We start from the raw sequence: 22,813 nt of genomic DNA, 5'->3' as shown, positions 1-22,813 counted from the left end.
ACTATGGGGAAATATCAATTCTGCCTTCTTCCATGGTATTGGAACCCTTGATTTTTAGCTGGAACAAAACAGCCCAGAATAAAGACATTTCAGCCAAGTGTGGCCATGTGACAAATGGATGTGGTTGTAATGGGTACAAATTCCAAGAAGGACCCTGAAAGAGAGTGGCCCTGTCCCTCTTCCTCCTTCCTGCTGGCTGAAATGTGGATACATTTGCCTGGAAGCAGAGCAGACATCTGGGACCAGAAGTGAAATCCGTGCACTGAGCATGGTGGAGCAACAAGCTAGAACAGACCTCAGCCTTGGCTGAACAAGAAGGTCCCATATTAATCCTTAAATTTAGAATTTGTTTACACAAGGAAGAGCTAAAGGTTTATCCTCTTCTTTAAATCATTATTCTTTTGAGTATCACATTTGCACTAAACTTAATCCTAATGGATTGAGTAGGTTGTCCAAAAGGAGGCAAACTTGGTGGCCAGTCAGGCTTTGTTAGTATGTGCCAAAATTCCATTCTAAGTGGAAATGGTAAGTAATTGATAGGCTTTATGCCAGGGACTGAGATTTTTCATCTGCCCTTTAGCTGCTTTGGTGTGGTCACAAATAAATGTAAAAGTTGAAGAGCAAGCAGACAACAGCAATGCAAACCACAGAAGTCTTCTGAATTGGAAAGAAGGTACAATATGACAGTCCCAAAATGCCATTGTAATATTTAAATACCGTAAAGTCATTAGTTTAGAATCTGCTCATTTGGACCGGGAGTCCATTGAAGTTTATCTTGTACTATTATGAAGGAAAGGAGTTTACAAAGCAAATTAGTTGCATAAAATAGGGTTGTGTAACTACTCACATGAATAAACTGTACAAGCCCTTAAACTGTACAAGCCCTTTAATAGTACCCTTTTCAATTTGACATTTAACAGAAAAAATGCAAATGGGGCTTATAGGTTTATAAAAACCAACTCAAAAAGACCTCTGGAAATGCCCAGGGCTGAAGACCCAGAAGCCCAGGGAACTGCAGTGCTCACAAAAGCCCACTAGAGGACAACTGTGGTACACACTGAAGTCTGTTCTCCCTGGTACTGACAGGACATAATAAGGTGCTCCCCACACGTTATTAAAGGACTTGAAAATCTGAATCCTAAGTGGAGTGTCATCATTATGCTGGAGAAAGAAGTGGCAAGGTTCTCACAATTTTTAATGTCAGAATATTCTGAAGAACTTTGAATAAACTATCTCTAAATAATTTAATTTCCAATCTCCTGTGAGTTTGTTTTCTTTGCTTCTGCCTTAATTCTGGATCACAGTTTTCCACTTAGAAAATATGTGTTGACTTTGTGACATCCTATTCAAGAGGGATGCCAAGAGTGTGAACAGGCTACAGGAGAATTGGTTAATAAAAAGCACCTAAGAAAATATTTAATGGAATCTCTACCACAAAATTCACTGCTTTATAATTTTTCTAAATATACTAACCATATTTCCCCCAAAACATCTGTCAGTAAAATGATTTTTAAAACTTTCTCCATTTCATAAATCAGAATAGTCTCAAGAACTATTTGATTCAAGTGTATTCTACATAGTACATGTGCTGGTAAATGGGAGAAGATAGAATGCTGTTATTTTCTGTCTAAGAAGGATTATTATAAACCATTTGGAAAGAGCCACAAAATTGGTATTGATTTATACTCAATAGTCCATTTTATTTATTTTTTTTGAAAAGTTTATTTATTTTGAGAGAGAGAAAGAGAGAGCACGCGCATGAACGGGAGTGGCAGAGAGGGAGAGAATCTCAGCTCAGAGCCTGATGTGGGATCAAACACACTGTGAGATCATTACCTGAGCCAAAATCAGGAGTTGGGACACTTAACTGAGCCACCCACGTGCCCCTATGGTCCATTTTTATCTTAGATGGGAAAAGAACATCTGTTGTAAGTACTCAATGATAATTTATTAACTACTCATCAAACACAATGCTAGACCCAGCTAGGGATTATAAAGATAAATATAATATGGTCAATGGGCCCTGCCCCCACAGAGCTTATACTTTTTTTAGTAGGGATTGACAGCAGAAAAAGTGACTTTCCCATCCTCTTCTGTTCTTCAGTATCTTTAATCCTTTCCCCTTGAAGCAACAACTTTTCCCATTTTCCTCATATGTTTCCAGAGGTATTCTAAGAATATGCACATATAATACATATTCCTTTAAGACAAATTACAACGTACTATACAAACCACCATTCCTTACTTTGTTCACTCAGAAGACCAGAGCTTAAGACCTTATTTCTCAGTTTTGTGTATCTGAACAGATCTCTTCAAGTTCTTTATTTGTTAAAAATAAGACTCAATTGTTCTCTAGAGTCCTTAACATTCAGGGTTTAAGGCAGTCACCAGAGAGCTGGAAGTATTAATCTATACCAGAAATACATGGTAATACCTGGTAATGTATGAGCTGAGACTGAATTCTATCTTTGGGGATGAATGAATTTAATTACTAAACCCTAAACTTGTGGTGATGTCTTTAATAATAAGCTAGCATACTTGGCCCTTCACCCTTCCATCAATTCAGTGAATGTGTTGGATTATACTTAATAATTTTTAAACCAGGACAATCTAACGAAACATTGGAAAACTGGAAGGAAGCAAAATGCCTGGAAGAAGACCAGTTGAATACCAAAGGCCCAGTGGGATCCTACTTTACTACAATTATTTCCTCTTGTAGTATTGGCCTTTCTCTCCTGAAAACCACCTTCTTAGGTCTGCCATCTGCCATTTCTCTGGCTCTTTTTTTAAATAAACTTTGTTCAGTTTTAACTGAATATTTATGTAGGGGCCCTGGTTAGAATTTACTGCTTGACTTACCCTTACTGATTTCCCTCTTGTCCCTGAGGATAGTTTTGGTGGTCAAAGTGGTGCAGTGGTTCTCCCCAAATCACTCAAAAGAACATCAGATTTGTGTAACACTATACAAACACCTGGTGGGAGGAAGGAGCCTTGGAGTTTCTACTGGGAAAAAAATGGTGGTAATGGATTTTCTTGCCCCCCCCCTTTTTTTTTACCCCCCCCCCCCCGAGGACGCAAGAGACAATAATGTTGTGAATTCTAGTTGATGTTTTCTTAGATTTATACTTGATAACTGGTACGTGTGTGTTCGTGTGTGTGCACGTGTGCACAAGTATACGTGAACATCAACATATATAATGTGTGCAGACAGTGGATCTTTGCCAGTCAGACCAACTTAGTGATGGGTTTCATGCCCTGTAGAAGACCAAGTTGAGTTGTAGCTATACCATTCCCCATGTCTATGACTTTGGGTAAGTGCCTTATCTTCACTAGGTCTCAGTTTCCTTACCTATAAAACAGCAACTATAAAAAATAAATTATAATCTTGGCCTCTCCCACAGAGCTGTTTGAGGGCACAAATGATAGTAGGAATTTTTTTGTAAGCTGAAAAGCACCATTCAAATTTAAGTTATTATTAATGGAGTGTGACCAAAAAGACAAATCAAAACCAACTGAAATGTCAAAGAGTTTCAAAGAAAGATACTAGCCAAAATAAATGTGAGGTTAACTGCAGTAATGATAAACCTAACATGAATAAAACAATAATGGCCATTAAAATATACTTGTTAAAAAAGGGCAAAAAAAAAAAAAAAAGAAAAGAAAAGAACAGCTGAACCAAGGCAGTTATTCATTTTGGTGTCAGAGTTGCCAATCCTAATCATTTTGTATAGCTCTAAATGGTTCCCTATATTTGGGAAGGGCTGCAGACAATTTCAGTTTCCTCATGTGACCTGTGATGTATATAACAGAATAATGTGATATATATTATTTTAAATGCTCCTCAGCATTTTCTCTTTGTATTTATCCCCGTGAGATTTTGGTTTGCTGTGCAAAAGAATGTTTAAGTATTTAAACCTTCAGTCCTTGTCCTAAATCCAACTTTCCCTTTCACATGAGGCTAACACAACACATGCAAGTGTGTGTGTGTGTGTGTGTGTGTGTGTGTGGTAGTGGTGGTGGTGGTGGTGGTGGTCAAGCCTCTTCCATCTCCTCCTGGGTAGTCCCTCCCACAGGAGCTATAGTTTCTCAAGGCCTCAGATATATCACCCCTGAAGCAAGGGGAAGTCAGGCAGAATCCTACTCCTGTGATATTTACCAGAATTGTCTTCTTGGCTTTCCAATGCCTCTCAAAGAAGGTTCTCTTCTGATTACATTTCTCAGAGAAATTCATTCATTAAGTATAGTTATTTAAGGAGTGCCTACTAAATGTTACAAACTGGGTACTGGAGAGAGGAGTGAATCAAATGAGGTTCTAGATCTTATTGAACCCACTTTCTAGTGTGGGAGGCAGGCAATAATAAACAAGTTAAAAATAAATTTTATAATTTCAGATTTGACTACCATGAAGAAAACCAAGCAGGGTGAAGAGCCTGCAAGCAGGGTGAAGAGCCTGAGAATGCCTTGGGGTGGAAGACACTGTTCTGGAAAGAGTGGTGGGTAAAACATCTCTGGGGAAATAAATTTTGGATAGAGATGTGAAAGTTGAAAGGCTTACTTGTCTCTCTTAAGACACAACATACACACACACACACACACACACACACACACACACAAAGTCTTTCTTATCACACTGGTAGTTATGGGTGCCTTTCACTAATGTAAACCATTGTTTCAGAACTTTACTCATCTGTGTCTATCTTCATTTTCACATCTTCATTGTATTCTTTTTATTCTAAGGGTTTCTTCTTTTTGATCCTCCACATTTTAACCCTACTGTATTAGTTTGCTAGGGCTGCCATAACCAAGTATCTTAGACCAAGTGGTTTAACAACAGAAACTTATTTTCTCCCAATCGTGAAGACCAGAAGTTAGAGATTGAGATGTTGGCACAGTGGGTTTCTTCTGAGACCTCTCTCCTTGGCTTGTAGAGGCCACCCTTTCTCTATGTCTTCACATGGCTTTCCTCTGTGTGTTTGTGTCCTTTATAAGGATGCTAGTCATGTTAGATAAGGGCCTATCCTACTGACCTCATTTTAACTTGATTTCCTCTTTAAAAAACCCCTTCCAAATACAGTCACATTTGGAGGTACTAGGGATTAGGACTTCAACACAGGAATTTTGGTGGATACAACTCAGCTCATATCACCTAGACAATTCCTCTAGACCAACTCAATTCCTACTTCTGCAGTCTTCCCTACCTTTTCAGCCATCATTATCTTCCTCTTCCTATTGAAAGTTTAACACAAAGTTAAATGCAGCTCATCAACCTTATGTTTTTTCCTGTTGCTTTTTGTTTTTTTGTTTTTTGTTTTTTGTTTGGTCCATTATACTTCAACATGATTGTAAACTGAGGACAAGGCAACTATGTGATATTCTTTCCATTTTCTCAATATCTATTTCTAGATAGATCTTCACAGTCAAAACTCTTAGTGCTGATGGGGCTTTAGAAAATATCTATTTCAGCCTCACTCTACATTTAGAATCCTACCTACACCAGTTGAAATATGAAAGCCTTCATATTTCCTATTTGAATATTAATCATGATGGAAACATTCATAAAGCAACCTATTATCTAGTTGTACAACTATTGTTATTTTTATTACCTGGTAGGAGCAGCTAGTAGGAGAGGCCACCTTTTTTGATTCATATGGCAGGGTACATGTAGCTTACTTTTAGCGGGAGGTGGGAAGTGGACATTAAAAATATATCACAAAATTGGATAAGGCAAAAGATAGATGGTTACATGATCTTTTACTGTGATGCAAATAAAACTACCTTAGGATCATCTAACTAGGGATATGTAACTTTATTGCATAATTGATTAGTTTTACAGATATAACAAGTCAACTATGTTGAAAAGGATATGGTTTTATTGCTCTTTGCTATGTTACCAGTTTTGTATGTAACTGTATGTAACTCAGGATTTTTTTCTATCAGCTCATTATAATAAAAACCCCAAGGTTTATTTTTTTTTAATTAAAAAAAAATTTTTTTTTTATTTGAGAGAGACAGAGAGAGACAGAGACAGAGCATGTGTGGGGAAGGGTCAGAGAGAGGAGACACAGAATCTGAAGGAGGCTCCAGGCTCCGAGCTGTCAGCACAGAGCCCAATGCGGGGCCTGAACCCAGTGAGATCATGACCTGAGCCAAAGTCCGTCACTTAACTGAATGAGCCACCCAGGCACCCCTAAAGCCCCAAGTTTTTAATATTTTGTTTCAAACCAACTTTGTCACCATGTTAAATAAAACTTTGGCATGTTCACTTATGAATGAGGATTGTGGTTTTAGCATTTTGAGAATTATGCTTTGATGGGGACACACAAAAAAATAGCCAAATACATAAATATAGGCAGTTTTGGAAAACATGGAGAAAAACCAAGCAGGAGAGGGTAGGTAAGGAGATAGATGGTTATCATTTGTGGAGATGATGTTCTCTGAAACCCCTTTTACTAAAAAAATTGAGCCTTCTGTGCTTGGATGGGCTGGTACCTAGGGTTTAAAGGAAAAGAGAAGCAACTCTAAATCACAGAGGATAGAGAAATTCTGGGGGATTCTGGAGGAGATTAAGTGTGAGCAGAGTTGATTGCTGCATGGAGGAGAGTCCCAGAAAAGGAGACCTCCAGTGGAGGAACACTCAAGAAAAGAAAAAAACTCATTTCAGATGGGCTTTTTAAGTTTATTATAGAATGTATTGTAAATCCCCTTTTTCATCTCCTTAGAGAGGAAGAAATCCTAATCCTTCCGAAGAAAACCTAATTCTTTTGTCAGGACTGATTTTGAGGGAGTTAGATGGAAGAATGGTTCAATGCTCCAGGGTGGCAAGGGGCAAAATTGGTGACTGTATATGAGAAAACCAGAACTAGAGGATGGTTGGGGAAGGAGAGGCAATGAACATAAAAGTTATAATAATATTAGCTATGTTTTTGAGTACTTACTTTATGCCACCACCATGAACATACTTCAAATACATTATATCATTAATCTTATATCTACTTACTAAGTTTTATTTAATGTTAAACTCAAATGATATCTCCCCATCCTATATTTATAAAATTGATTATTTTACTGAAATTCAAGACTGTTAGATTCCAACTTAAAATCTTTAAATTATTCTTTGATTACTTTTAGGAGCTGACCTCCAATACATTAGCTAACAAATCTTTCTACTTTGTTTTACAAGGCAGAGATCTAACTATACTGTCACTTTTCTCCATCTTGTCCTCCAAATACCAAGGCTGCCTTTTTAGCTGAAAGAAAAGAAATTCTCTGTTATTTAGGATGAGATCTTGGACTGGATCCCTTACTTTCTGCTTTTTGGACTAGGGACACAAGCTGGGAGGCATTCATGAAGTCAGATAGCCACTGGCAAGGTGAATATGCTGAGATGAAGCCCAAAGAAAAAAAACCTATCAGATGTTGGTCAATCACTTCAATGAAGGCAGTGGGCAAGATCATCATAAGCACTCATTAGTTTTAATCAATCTGCTTATTTACATCTACCAAGACTGATATAAGTACAAAGCAGCTTGAAAATTATATGCTTCACAGATGAATCTGCTATAACCAAGAGCAGCAAACAACCTCACTAATAGCTATCAGCAGAGCATGACCTCACAGGTCCTACAGAACTTGAGATCTCAATTAGGTTGTGTCCCCAGGTCTAGAAATGGGCCACCCACATAACCCCTCTGAAGCAAATGACCAACCCCCACATTCCACAAGTTCTCCAAAAGAGGAGATTTCACAATATTCTCCAGTAACCAACTGCAGGATTTCACAGACCTACATTTCTTAATATCTAATCTGGATCTTTCCTGCTGAACTTTAAACTCATTTCCCCTTTTCCATTCTCAAAGGAGGTGGGAAACATCTGGAGAATATTTTTCTTAAAATGATAGTTCACATACTTGAGGTCTACAATTAGCTCCTTTTGTCTCTCTAAATAGAAGCATGTCAGCTGTGAAATAGTTTATCAAATACTTGAGAGGACCCCCCCCCCAAAAAAAATACTTGAAAGGACCCTTAAAAGAGAAAGTTCTAAAGTGGAATCCTGTTTTTGCTTTGTTTTGATTTCTCCCCATAACATGAACACATCATTGTTCTCAGAGCATAGAGCACCTAAATTCTAGTTCTGACCTAAGCAGGTCTCCTATCCTGTCAAGGCAACAGTTTTCTCATTGGCAGAATGAGGACATTGACTAGGTGACTCAAAGGTCCCCTCCAGTTCTAAAATTCTATGGTAGCTGTGAACATGAATAACATACCCACACTTCATAGATACATCATTTCATGAATGTACATGTTCAAGCCTTTTGGATGTTATCAAGTTAAATTAATCTCACATCTTCCTTCTTACGGCTGGAGATGGAACAGGAAGAGTTTGAATAGCTCCTCCCTCCCCCTAAGTATTCCTCTGATGAAATAAGCTGCACCTGACCAGAAACAAAAGGAAGAACCTAAATAATAAAACAAAGTTTAGGGACAAAAAAAATTGCCATTTATAATTTTTAAAATCATATTGAAAGATTAAATAAAAATTGAAGCTTACTTAGAGAAATCTTTAAGAAGTGGCTACAAATGATTAAAAGAAAACTTCTCATAATATGTAAGCTCAAAAATTCCCTCAGAGTCATTTAGCAAGTATTGATGTATAACTTCCTGGCAGGGAAATGACAAATGAATACAGAGTATGGCTCTAAGGAAGGAGAAGTGGGTAGTGAATAGGTGTGAGTGACATAGTCATGTTTTTTTAGAAAGAATAATGTTCATTTTGTAAGAAAAATTAAAGATCCAAAATTTAAAGGCAGTTCTATAGTAAAGTATGCTTTGATGTGGGCATCCCAAGAGTAAGGTTCTCCCAGTTCTATGGGTCTGGTGACATGTAGCAAGGTCAATTATTTCCTGGTGTGTCCAGAGAAGGACTGGAAAGTCCTCTGGAGAGCATCTTTCTCCTTCTCTTCACTAATATAATTTATGTAAGTTACACAATGTGAACTAAAGCTGTTTTTAGACCTTTGCAAGGGAGAATGTGTGGAGAAGTTTCATTTAATGTAATCCAATGAACTGGTTGTTGTAAAATCACTTATTTAGAGCAAATAGCCATAATCTGTTCTGTAAAATATAAATTTCATGGAACATTTGCTTACTGTAAACACTTTTATCTCACCCTGAACTCTTATTCAGACCAATAGGATTACAAGTGAATTTCAACCAACAGAATTCAGCAGTATCCTTGTCACACAGACAGTTAAAACTCACTAGTTGTGTTTGAAGTAGTCCTTTGTAAGTAACAAATGAATAAAGTGATAAAATTATACTCATTCCCAAAATATCTAAGGTCACAGAGAATAAAAAGTTTAAACCAAATTAGGTAAAAAGACAAGAGCACGTAACCATGTTCCCTGAATGGCCTTCATCTAGGTCCTGAAGTTTAAGAAGTCAGGGTTCTAGGGCAACCTCTAGATGTGGGAGGGAGAGACAGAGAGGAGAAGATAGCTTGCTTATGGACTCCAACTTTCTGAGGAAGTCTGTCATATTAGAAGCTCTTGCCTTTTCTCCTTTTCTGCAATTCTGACCTTTTAGATGCTTCATTATCGGTCAGCATCTTACTCAAGAAAGATTGAGAGATCAGGTGAAACTCAAATGAGTTAGTGGTTGTTCTTACAATTAAAAGTTCTGGTGAAAGTTTTGAAAATTGAGAAGATTGAAATATAAAGAACACTGTGCTCAGTTCCTAGCCAGCATGGGCATTTCCTGGAAGCAGGAGAGAGAGCCCTTAACCACTATAGATGTTTCTCCCAATACTTTCCTAGGATGGTGGCAAGGAAGGACTGAAAAGCATGGGAAGATCTTTTTTTTTTCTGCCCCACTCTGATTGGCACTTAGTACTTCTCTATCAGTATATCCAGAAGATGAAGTGAGCAAGCCAACTTCCCGTGTTAGCATATTCTTTTTATTAGCAGACTATTACAGCAATAGATTGTTCATTTTGGTATTTTTATAAGAAACTGTGAAACAAACAAAATTCCTTGAACCAAGGAAGACATCCAAGCCTTTCCCATATTTCATTAATACTAAAATATTTATTAATTAAATTACTGTATGGTGCATATATGTCTTTGCGGGTTTAAAGATGACAGGTACAGTGCATGAGGCCCCAAATTGTTGACCTTTTTTCACTTTTGATCTCGTAATTTTTGGGGTTCAATTGTCGAAGTTTTATTTAACTAAAATTACTCTGAGCCACATAACCTTGAATGACTTAATATTAAAAGTCAAGCCCTAGAATTTCTATCCCACATGGTCAAAACATTAAATCAAATCAACAGCACTTGGAAATAAAAATAATTAATCAGTTTCTTCCAAAATTGCCCCTCCAGCCCCCACTCCAAGCTAATCTCTAGTCATAACAGTAATCCTACTGGAGTTGTGATTTTTAGCCCCGGAAATTTCCGAATTATAAAAGAGCTAAAAAAAATCTCGACAATTTCTTGGTCAGTAAATGTGAATTTGTTCTTTCTCTGTTACACATTTCAAGAGTAGCAGAGATAATTCCACAAGACTCTTCCCAAAAGTGAATTTAAATTAAAAAAAAATTTTAGTTCTCAAGCTGGGGCTCAGCCTAAAACACCAAGTTGTGATAAATTGTCAGCCACAGAGAGGGCCGTCTCTGAAATCCACCACTTTTCTACCACAGCTCCATCTAAGTAATTAGCCCACGTGGTAACATCCTGCCCTTTGAACACAGGCAAAGCCCTGAAAGCAACCAAACCACAGCTATCTTGGTATTGAAAGTTCCATTTTTTCTAAGGGTGGAATTTATTTTGAAGGAGAGAGAGATGGATGTGCTGTCTGGGAGGAAAAATCATAAGGTTTTCACAGTTAATTCACTAAACATTTTTCAGAGAAAATGGCAGTGGAGAGAGGAAAGGACAAAGAATTATGTAATCAACGCCAGTTCCTGAAGATACATCTGGTAAGGAGGCTTAGAGTGGGTAAGAGACTTTTCTTTTTATGACCAAAATTCACTACAAGGCACAAGAATTCACAGAAACATGGAAATTCACTGATAAACATGTTTCACAAATGTTCTTTTGAGGGCCTAGAGCGTGAGTAGGAAACTGAATGGGAGGTGAGAGGCTTGGGGTGTAGTCACTTCTCCGACACGATACCCTTGTGTGTGGCCTCCTCTTCAGGGCCTCCTCTTCCTAAACTATAAAATAAGGAAGATGAATCAGAAGGAGTGGGGGAAGCCCAAGTACCTGGAAAAGCAGGGAGATAGGGGAGTGAGGGAGTTGGCTAGGCAGAGTTCATGGTGAACTAGGGAGCACTGCTCCATCCAGCTTTTGAACTACTCATTGTGTACCTAGTTTGGGCAGGTCTTCAAATTTTTCAGGAGAAACCACACATTGGGAAAAAACCTCTTTGTTTAAAAATTTGGGCCCAATTCTTTCTTTTCTTTTTTTTTATTTTTGAATTTATTTTTAATTTAATTTAATTTAATTTAATTATTTTATTTTATTTTATTTTATTTTATTTTATTTTAGAGAGAGAGCATACAGAAGAGAGGGAGAGGGGCAGAGGGAGAGAGAGAATCTCAAGCAGGCTCCACTCAGCTTGGAGCCTGACATGGGACTTGATCCCAGGAACCATGAGATCATGACTTGAGCTGAAATCAAGAATCAAGAGTCAGGCACTCAACTGACTGAGCCACCCAGGCACCCCTCAATTCTTTTTTTTCTTTTAAACACTGACTGGTAGGGGAAAAAAAATCACTCTGTGGGCAGGATCCAGCCTTTAGGCTGCTGGGTACTTTTATACGGGATGGTCTCAATATCTCTCTTGCTCTAAAAGGCTGTATGGGGGTGTCCCATGCTTTTATTTGCTTAAATTTCTAAGTCCTGGCATTGTTTCTCTACTCAATATTTGTTGCTTAGTTTAATTACTAAATTCAACAATCTTTTTTAAAAATATTTTTTTTTTAATGTTTCTTTATGTATTCGGGGAGACAGAGAAGGAGAGAGAGAGAATTCCAAGCAGGGCTTGATCCAACAATCATAAATCATGACCTGAGCCGAAATCAAGAGTCAGACGCTTAACCAACTGTGCCAGCCAGGCACCCTAAATTCAACGTATATTGAAATTGTAAGCTACTGTGTCAGAAGCTGGAAATATATAAACATAAGTGAAAGTAAAACAAGGATCTATCCTCAAGAAGTTTCTACTCTATCGTTGAAAATTAAATCTTGATCTAGTATAAGTTTCCCACTAAAGACAAAACAGACCTTAACCTAGATGGGGTGGTTGGATGGGTAGTGTTGGTCAGACACAGGATCCTTGAGGGACACTGTCTAGAGCTAAGGGTTGAAGATAAATAGGAATTGTCCAGCAGAGGAAGGAGACAAGTGGAGGCCATTTTGTGCCCCTTCCTCAAAATTATCTAAAAATACACATTGGCTACTGGAATAGTTAAAGAGCAGCTGTCAGGGGAAATGCTTGAGTAGCAACTCTGAGCTAATCTGTCTGAATTAAGTCCCGATTCTATTACTTCCTAGCACTGTGATGTTAGGGAAATTTACTTAAATACTCTGTGCGTCTATTTCCTCACACTAAATTGGGGAGGTTGATAACATTACCTGTTTCCTGAGGTTGTTAAGGACATTAAGGGAAGGACTAACATAAAATGCTTAGGAGAGTGCCTAGGTCTATAAGCACTTTGTATGTGTTAGATATTACTTAAAGGAGAAGGCGGAGGAAAAGTAGTAATAGCAGAGGGCGTCATGAGCACATATCCCACAACACTGCTTTACTGCTGTCCCGTTTTTGAAGAATTTGAAAGGTGATGATTTTTGTCCTCATTCTTTTCCAGACTTATTATGAAAATCAGTTGAGATTCTGAAGACACTTAAAGTAAAGACAGTTCCTCATAAGTGGGTAACAAGTATTGTGTCTGCATTCCCACCTGTTAGTACAGCCTGCCCACCCCCATATGAGGACACTAGTTCAAATGTTGGATGCCTTCCCACTTCCCTTCTTTCAGTGAACTGACTACTGAGCAGCTCAAAAGGCTTTAGCTTTGAAATTCAGAGAGCCTAAGACATTTCTTGCAGGTTGGCCTTGTGGAAGTGGCTTCAGGACCAAGCTATATTTTATTGCTGAAGGAAGTAAAATTTGCAAGTGTAATTGTTATGGACTTTTAGGTCAGAAAAATTGGCAGCTTACAATCATTTTTCTATTTTTTTAATGTTTATTTATTTTTGAGAGAGAAAGAGATAGAGCATGAGCAGGAGAGGGGCAGACACAGAATCCAAAGCAGGCTCCAGGCTCCGACCTGTCAGCACAGAGCCCCACATGGGGCTCGAACTCACAAGCCGTGAGATCATGACCTGAGCTGAAGTCAGACGCTTAACCAACTAAGCCACCCAGGCGCCCTTTATGATCACTTTTTTAGAAGCTTTTCCATGGTATTTTTGGAGACTCGAATGATGATAATAGCAATACTGCTATAGTTAACACTTATTTAGTGTTTACCATATTCCAAGACTTGTGTCTGAAAGATTTGAGCACCCAGCCCCTCACCGGAGACCCAGTTAGCCACAGACCTTAGCTTAATTCAAAACTACATTGAGTTTTGTATCTAAAAGACTACAGATTCAGTTTAACATACACTTCATTAGTTGTTAGTGCAAAGGTAACCTCAAACCATGTTTAGCAGCAAGAACTTACTGAAATAGAAAATATTAATTTCCCAGATAATGCAGCAAATCTCTAATGTATTTTATTTTGAACAATGAATTTTGGTCATAAATTCTGGGAGCTGGTTATGAGGAAGAAAGCTCCATATAAAAGCTCTCTCAAGGGTCCAGAGAACTCCAATCAGACTTATCTCTGCAAATTCTTTCTGCACCCAGTTCATAACTGTGTACAAAGTAGGCTTTATAAATACTTGTCAAATGAATATATGAGTGGTACCATATTTCCATCCTGTCCCTCCCCTCTTTCCTAATGCAATTAGATCTTGGGTGATGGGAAGGTTGAGAGAAAAACATCACGGTTTCCAAACACCAAATCAATGTGACTGTTCTCTCTGCCTACTATTTTCGTTCTCATGCTCCTGATTGTGTGTTCTGGTGTCCACTGCCAGCTCACAAGAATAGAGAATCCTACATAATAGCCATTCTTCTTTGGAAATTAATAAAGAATGCTCTTCTTGATTTAAAAACCCCACAACCTAGTCAAGAACAAGGAAGGGTTTGGTTGAAGGTAAAATGACCTTGAGATTGGTGATAATTTTCACTCATTGCAAGATGCTTGTCAGCCTCTCTGCCGCTACTCTGAAGGTCTTAGATTTGGTTTGAGCTGAACGGCTACATTGTGGAAGTGTTTTCTAAATCCCCAGTCTTAACATTGAGGACCACAGACCTCAAGCAAAAATCCATCCATGAAAGCAAGCTCTGAGAATCCATTTCCTTGTTTGTAAAACTGAGAGTGTTGGACTAAATGATCATTAATATTACTTTTCAGTCCAAAAACTCACTCTCCTGGTGCGTATCCAACCTAGTCCTTTCTTGCTCTGTCCTAATCATATGAGAGACTGGAAAGAGGCAGACAATAGGTTCTGAAGTCAAGTATAACATGAAATTGGATGGGCAGGGAGAGGGGGAGGAGAGATGGGCATTGTACTATTTCACGTTCATGTGAACTCTTCATTAACACTTTGTGAAGTTCGACGGTTCCTTTCCCTGTGACTGCCTGTTTTGTGGGCCACATCCTTGCCATGAGTTTCTGTCTCCTTGCTGTGGAAGCCAGCCAAGGACACATTATTGACCACCTGCTCACTTTCTTACACAAGACCACTCCCCAGACTTATTTTCTTTGCTTTCTCCTCCTGCTGGTTTATGGCTTTCCCTTATGTAGCAATAAAACTCTTGGAGAGTCCTCTTAGGGATGAATTAATGCCACTTAAGTATATTTCCATTAGCTGCCCTTTGATGGTTCTGTTTAAAAATAAAGGGGGAGTTGGGCAGCTTGGTTCTTATTGAAATTTTCCTTCCCTTTGCTTTAAAGTTACCATTCCTCAGAAACTCTTAGTTATGCTCCAAGACAGCTTTGCTAACAATAAAAAAATGTCTGGGAAATGTTGTCTGAAGACAAACTACCATCTTTCAGTATTTTTTCCCCATTGGAAAGGTATTTACATTATAAAGAGGCCCTGCCCAGCCTGTGTGAGCTTTCCTCGTACTCCTTTAAATCTTTAAATTTATAAATAATAAATAAAAAATGTGTCTGAATTCCAGAAGAGCAGAACATGATCTTGTTCTCCACCCTAATAGCAAACAGATTAAGGATCGGGTGTCATGATCCCATTTCAACTTTGTGTAGTCTACAATTTATTTTTAATTTCACCACATTTTATATTTTATTAATTCATCTGAATCTTATATTTAATCTGTGTCTGCTCTGAGCAGAACATCCTAAGAGGTTCAGTTTTCTCTTCTCACAGTCCTAGCCCTGAGAGCTGGAAAATATGAGTGTCTGTCCTGAGCTTGACACTTGCCTTTGTGTGGCCTTGGATAAGCCACTCAGCTTCTCCAGGCTTCAGGCTTCTCTGCTGTAAGAGCAATAGAATCTGGATATTGAGGGAAAAAAGAAAATTCCCAGAGACTTGGGGGGGGGGCAGGGTGGGGGGAGCGGTGTTCGGCTACTGTCATGGAGATTACCACTAGAATAAGCTATTTTCATTTGTTCTCTCTTTTGTTTGTTTAAAAGGTGAAGCTAACCAGATGACACTCAGTAAGGATTGGGGTAGTGTCACTATGACCCATTCTACTGATTCCACTGAGCTCCTTATCACAAACCACTTCAGTTTTCTTTTCTTTTTTTTTTTTTAATATATTTTTAAAGTTTATTTGTTTTTTGAGAGAGAGAGAGAGATAGAGTGTGAGCAGGGGAGGGGCAGACAGAGGGAGACACAGAATCTGAAGCAGGCTCCAGGCTCTGAGCTGTCAGCACAGAGCCCAACATGGGGCTCGAACTCACAAACCCAGAGATCATGACCTGAGCCAAAGTTGGACGCTTAACCCACTGAGCCACCCAGGCACCCCTTCAGTTTTCTTATTCATCCCATTCACAAACAATTTTTGAACCCCCATGCTAGCAACTATGAAGGATTCAAGATGCTAATTCTGCCTCAAATGCAATCCAAGGCAAAGACAAATGTGTGAAAAAGAGACACACTGGTCCTGCTTCCTTTCTTAATCTGGCTTTGTTTCCCCTTTTCTTTCATATCTGTTCCTTGTTCTTTCCCAACTCTATCCATAACTCCCTTGCTCTCTTCCACGTTTTTGAATCTCACTTTGAGTTTACAACCTCTTCAGCCCATTTTGAACCTGAGCCCAAATAAAAGCTAATGCCCTCAAAGGCCACAGTGGGGCACATGGGTCAAATCATCTTCCTTCCTCTCTTGATTCAAGGGCAGACTTCTTATAAGCAAAGAAGAAATGTCAATGTAGCATCATTAGGGTGGCATTAAAAAGCACCCATCCTTACCTAGAACCAAAATATCTCCTCCACAGTTCTGCTAAGTGCCTGAACTTCCTGTTAAAGTTTCCGAATCTGGGAAATTTAATACATTCCAATGTTTGTTTGTTTGTTTTTTTGTTTCGATTTTTGTTTTTTGTTTTTTTGACAAATGAGTGATTGATAATGGAAAACAGGGTCCAAGGACCTAGGACTCAGGGATTTTAGGGGAATGCGGCCGGGGGAAGTCTAGGTGGTCTGAGTGGGTTGGCCTAGCTGGGAATGAGTAGACAGTAACATGGAGATGCAAGGTAACAGGTATCTTAGGGAAGTCGGAGGCATAGGAGGAAGCAGGAAGCCTCACCTGCTTCCATGCCATCACCTGTCACCAGGCTAGTAGCTCCTAAAGAGAATGGCTGATCATGATGGTATGATTGATTTGTGCCTACCACATTACCACTGAGAGGCAAGAGTTTATGCATTCAAGAGGGACCCCCTGCAGGTTGGACTCTCAGGAAAGGAGTTCACCTCCAGAAAAGCTCCATGGAAACTGGCTGCAGCCTAGCTCTATGTTTGTGCTTAAGATGACAAACATAATCATCTCCAAAGCTTGGACCCTCTCTCCCAGATAGGAGAAGGGCTGGCACTCTCTTCAGCCATGATGGATGAGTGGCCTGGAGAGGGATGGAGCCAATGTTCTGCCATATCATAGTTGTCTTTTATCTTAGCCTCTGATTATGCCAGGGGAAGGGCTGGTGCTTCCTTCGTCATACAGTTTAAATGCCTCAAGGCCAAGTGGAAAGCTCCTTCTCCTGGAGTCTGACTTCCAGGCCTGCTATATATTTGTGCATGGTGCTAGCCTGGAATGTGCTAAGCACAACAGGGAACCCCGTAACTGCTATTGCTTCTCTCTATATAAATTTTCCCTGATAAACACTGCTTGACCATTGCCTTTGTTTGCACAACAACCTCCAGATCCTAACCCAGTGTTCTACTGGGAGATTGGAGTTCTAAGATATAAAGAATGAAGAGAAATGCTCTCACCAATTAATTGATTAATTCATTGATCCATTCACTCAACATTGTTCAGTACTAGCAAATGCCAGGTGCTACAGATACAACAATGAGTGGAAAATGAGGTCCCTGTCCTGGAATGACTTACAGGCTAGAGGAGTTGGCTAGCTGAGGAACTGACTGCTCAGACTCCTTTCCATCTCTGAGAAATTAGTCACAGGGAAACATTCAACTCCTGTTCATGTGTGTTAGGCTGACCGACTCACTTGCATGACAATTGCCAGCATTTTTACAATCTCAAGCTGGCTTCCCTCCATCTTCCAGCATGTGATTAAGGCCTTTTCTGCACTCTAGTCCTTGATGTGTATCCACAAAAAACAAACTTATTTTAATATCAGTCTCAACAAGACTTGCAAAGAATGCAAATAGAAGACATCGGATAGCAAACATAAATAACTTTTGAATTATCTCTGTGAGCATCTGGTGTTATACAGAAGCACATTAAAGCATGAATTATACACAAGAAGTCTGAGGCAGGCAAGGAAGGACTAAACCTACATATTATTTAGCATATAATGACACTCTGGATTTTTTTAGAAGAACCATACTAGATTCATACTGCTGAACTTTACACGTTCTATCTTCAAAATCAAATTATGACGTAACTTGTGAAGAAAATTCCACCACCTATTTATCTTCCAGTCTATCATTTCCTTTCCCATCTACCTGTAGTTATCAATGTGGGCATAGTGATAGAGAGACACAAAGGTTGGCTACTTGCTTAGTTCTGAGCTCCGATTGCATATGGAAATGGGTATTTCTAGCATCTATTAAAGGATCTTTTGGATTAAACACATAAAACATGGTTATGTGTTACAATTTATAGAAGGCTGTTCCTTCAAGGAGCTCAAGTTCCTTCAAAGTTACTTTATAGATCCTCAAAAAAAGATCTTTTGTGAATAGTAATTATAATAGCCCGGATTTTCATTTATTTTGTGTCCTGTCATGTTCATGAAACATTTAGGTATAGATGACAATGAGAGCAGAAGCATCATGCAAAGTGCAGCAGAATCTTGTTAAAGGAGGATTTGACTCACTCTTGGCTACCACTGCCCTTAACATCTGGAATAGCTTGCTCACTGGGACATGGAAACCAGGTATTATCCTTTGCCCCTGCCACTGGCTAATTGAAGGGGTTAATTGAAGTCATGTTATTATTAATTCATTGAACACATATCCCATAGGGGCTTAGAATGTTTTAAGCACTGTTTGGCCCTATTAATAAAAACAATATTAAGAGTAATAAACTTTGAATAAGTGTATACAAGTACCAGACACTGTATTAAGCGCTTTACCAAAATGACGTCATTTAATACAACCCAACAACTATTATATTCATTTTACAGACAAGGAAATGAGGACCCAAAGAGTTTAAATAACTTGCTTGAGATTGTCACACAGCTAGTAGGTAGCATACCAGTATTCAAATCTGATGGCCTAGCTTCAGTGTCTTCACTCTTTAGGATTACTCTGGATTAAAGCTAGGAGAAGAATCCATGCCATCAATGCTTAAGGAAGGCAGTTCAACTAAGTTAAAAGTATCCCCAAATCACTGTTATCCCAACTGTAAACTCTATCAGAGAAGGGGGCTGGCCTGTCTTGTTCACCATGGTGTTTCCACGGGTGCTGGCACATAGTACGTACTCAGTAAAAATTTGGAGAATGAATAATTGAATGCATGACTCCGTGGATGGTAATCCATGTTCCGAGTACGATTGTTTTGTGGTTGTGTGTGCCTGCATGTACCCGCCTCTAGAGGGAAGTCCTTCTTTTCTGTTCTCTCTTCTGTTGTCACTTCTGCTATCAGGTAGCACAAGGCAGTTCATCGACCGCTTTTATTTCTGCATTCCTGAGGGCTTAGCACAACATTTAGCACATAGTCATTGGTGAACACATGTTGTTGAGTGCATGGATAAGTTTGTAGGCAATGTTGATGAATCTCTTTAAAAAACAGGTTATGCCCTGTTGACATATAATCCAACACAATGCCAATATCATGAACACTGGTCTCTAGCAAAGCTGTAGTCTCACCAGCCTTCCAAAGTCCCTGCTGACTCATTTTCCTTTTCCAGAAGGCGCAAGAATGTAGGGCAGGCTGCCAACAAGGCGGATAGCAGAAAGTCTGCCCGTACCAACAACAAGAAGCCTTGTTAATCTGGTTTCCCCTGTAAAATGATGGCAGTCTATGGCACGGGTTAGCCTCCCACTTCTAATGTTCTGTAAAGTGCTGGGAGAATATTATAAGGACTGACACTGATTAAATGCCTGTCATGTACTAGGTAGTACGTTAGGTGCTAGACATACAGCATCTTATTTAATTGTTACAATATTGCTGTAAAGAGTTATTGCCCTCTTTTTTTTTTAAGTGGATAAGAAACCAAAGACTCAGAAGATTGATTTACTTGCCTAACTTTACATAGCTGATATTGGCAGAACTAGGATTTCAACTTCTTTCTGACTCCAAATCCTGTGTTCTTTATGCCATAGACACCATAAAGCAACCAAATGATGGAATACCCTCCAGTACGATTCATTTGGGTTAATAAAACCCTCTTCTGAAATGCAAATACTCTCTGACAGAGTTATCCTTCTAAGTCATCCACATGTTAGTGTTAATAGTTTTGGTCAGATTAGGAGCACCTGGGTGGCTCAGTCGGTTAAGTGCAGGTCATTATCTCAGGGTTCATGAGTTTGAGCCCCCAGCTAGGCTTTGTGCTGACAGTGCAGAGCCTGCTTGGGATTCTCTCTCTCCCTCCCTCTGCCCCTCACCCCCTTACTCTCTCTCCCTACCTCTCTCTCAAAATAAACTTAAAAAAATAATAATTTTGATAAGATTAAGTTATTCTCTCTTTTTAAAAAATTTTAACTTAAAATTTTCTTCTTTATTTTTGAAGGAGAGAGAGACAGAGTGTGATCGGGAGATGGGCAGAGAGAGAGGGAGATGCAGAATCCAAAGCAGGCTCCAGGCTCTGAACTGTCAGCACAGAGCCCGACTGGGGCTTGAAATCACCAGCCGTGAGATTATGACCTGAGCTGAAGTTGGACGCTTAACTGACTGAGCCACCCAGGCGCCCCCAAGATTTTTAACTTTTATTTAAATCCAAGTTAGTTAATATATAGTGTAATAATGATTTCAGGAGTAGAATTTAGTGATTCATCACTTACATATAACACCCAGTGCTCATCCCAACAAGTGTCCTCCTTAATGCCCTCACCCATTTATTAGCCCATCCCCCCACCCAACACCCCTCCAGCAACCCTCCGTTTGTTCACTATATGTAAGAGTCTCTTTATGGTTTGTCTTCCTCTCTGTTTTTACCTTATTTTTGCTTCCCTTCCCCTATGTTCATCTGTTTTGTTTCTTAAATTCCACATACACCTGAAATGATATGATATTTATCTTTCTCTGAATGACTTATTTTGCTTAGCGTAATACACTCTAGTTTCATCCATGTTGTTTCAAATGGCAAGATTTCATTCTTTTTGATGACATATATATATATATATATATATATATATATACACACACACACACACACACATGTATATATATATATATATATATATATATATATATATATATATATATATATATATATACCTCTTCTTTATCCATTCATCAGTTCATGGACATTTGGGCTCTTTCCATAATTTGGCTATTGTTGATAGTGCTGCTATATTCTCTAAAAGAAGTTATTATCCTATGAGGAAACTATGGGTAGGAATGGATGGCTGGGAAGATTTAAAGTTTCTGAAGGTGTGGCCCTTCAGGGGGAACACCTATGGGCAGTAAGAGGCTCTAAGCAATGAGAAAGGTAAGGACAGTGGTCTGGAGACTGCACCAGGCTAGGTCTACACTAACATTTCGTATCAGATATTCAGAAGGCAGTTTACTGGGAAATCTGACTGGCAGGCTGACTGGCGGGATGGTGTGAGGCGCAGCTTGGTAGGGAACAGGGCAGTTACCTGTACAGAATCTGCCTTTCATGGTCTGTGTGACCTTGGGCAAGTTAATTTCTCTCTCTGTGTATTACACTTGGGTGTTGTGAGGAGTACATGAAATTTTTCTCTGTACAGTGCTCTAAGCATTGTCTGGTAGCTAGTGATCTGTAAATGTCAGCCCTTGGTGAGCGACTGCCCATACCAGCAGAAGGTCCCCCTCTGCCATCAGCAGATTACAAGCACTAAGTCTCATATGTTCACTTAGGAACATGTAGAATCAGACCAGGTGTTTTGGTGCTTGACTGTGGGGACAGTTACACACACACAAAAGAAAGTCTCTTTTGAAGTTCAGCTTTTGTAGTTTGGGTTTGTGAGGTCCCCATATCCAGGACTGAAGGACTTTTTGGGTGAAAGAAACTTCAAGTTCCTTGCAAAAGCAACTTTAAGTTGCTCTTACAACTCAATTAATTTACCTTAATGTCACCAATCATTTTTTTAGTTTGAAAAAAGTAAGATTTTAAACTATTTGTAATAGCTTATCTCATTTGAAATGAGATTGGTTATGTGCCCATCTCAACCAAATTTTCATCATGTGCTAATGAGTTTCACAGCATTTTACAGTTTATGACAATTTCCTTACATCACATTCAAAAGAAGAATGTGGCAATATTCTTTTCACAGGTCCTAGAATTTAAATCATGTTTGTAGTGTTGGTTTCTCATGCTTACTGATTCTGAGAAATGTATCTTATGATTACCATTAGTATTATCTTTACTTTTCACTCCTTTATTTTGGGACATTTCCTTTGTCTTTTGAAAGATCATGTACTCTATTACTTTGCACATCATGATTTAAGGCCCAGTGGCAGAATGCATTATGTGTTGATTTGCTTTGTGATGATCAACTGAAATGGCAATGATGGGCTGCAATACAGTTGGATTGGAGCAAAATGTTCATCCTAATGAAATGTGACCTTATAAAAGGAACACTCCTAATCCTCTCCAGGATTGAGCCAGGTCATCATGGGTCAGTGGGGGGTATTTGAGGTCCATCTTTCTTTCCTTCTCTTTCTCTTTCTTTCTTTCTCTCTCTCTCTTTCTTTCTTTCCCTTTTCTTCCCTTTCAAAAAAACATGTTGGGTCTACCAACTGTTACCAAGAGAATTATTAAAAATCTTGTCAGCTCACAGTTATTGCTATTCCTAAAGAAAAGATAAATGTATGTATTTTTAAATCTGGACATATGAAGGCTTAAAAAATATTGTTGTAGAGTTCTCCTGG

The 22,813-nt window shown here is 38.9% G+C and overlaps 1 protein-coding gene across 2 annotated transcripts in view; it reads right to left on the bottom strand.

The window, feature by feature from the left end:
- The window catches only part of COL8A1 (collagen type VIII alpha 1 chain), a 151,819-nt gene that overhangs the window by 7,973 nt on the left and 121,033 nt on the right, over window positions 1–22,813 (bottom strand). The gene's annotated exons all lie outside the window — the stretch shown is intronic.

This window comes from Panthera onca, chromosome C2, assembly GCF_046562875.1.
Source record: "Panthera onca isolate mPanOnc1 chromosome C2, mPanOnc1 haplotype 2, whole genome shotgun sequence".
Classification (NCBI taxonomy): Eukaryota; Metazoa; Chordata; class Mammalia; order Carnivora; family Felidae; genus Panthera; species Panthera onca.
The sequence above is the reverse complement of the archived record's forward strand: the minus strand, read 5'-3'. Positions and strand labels throughout refer to the sequence as shown.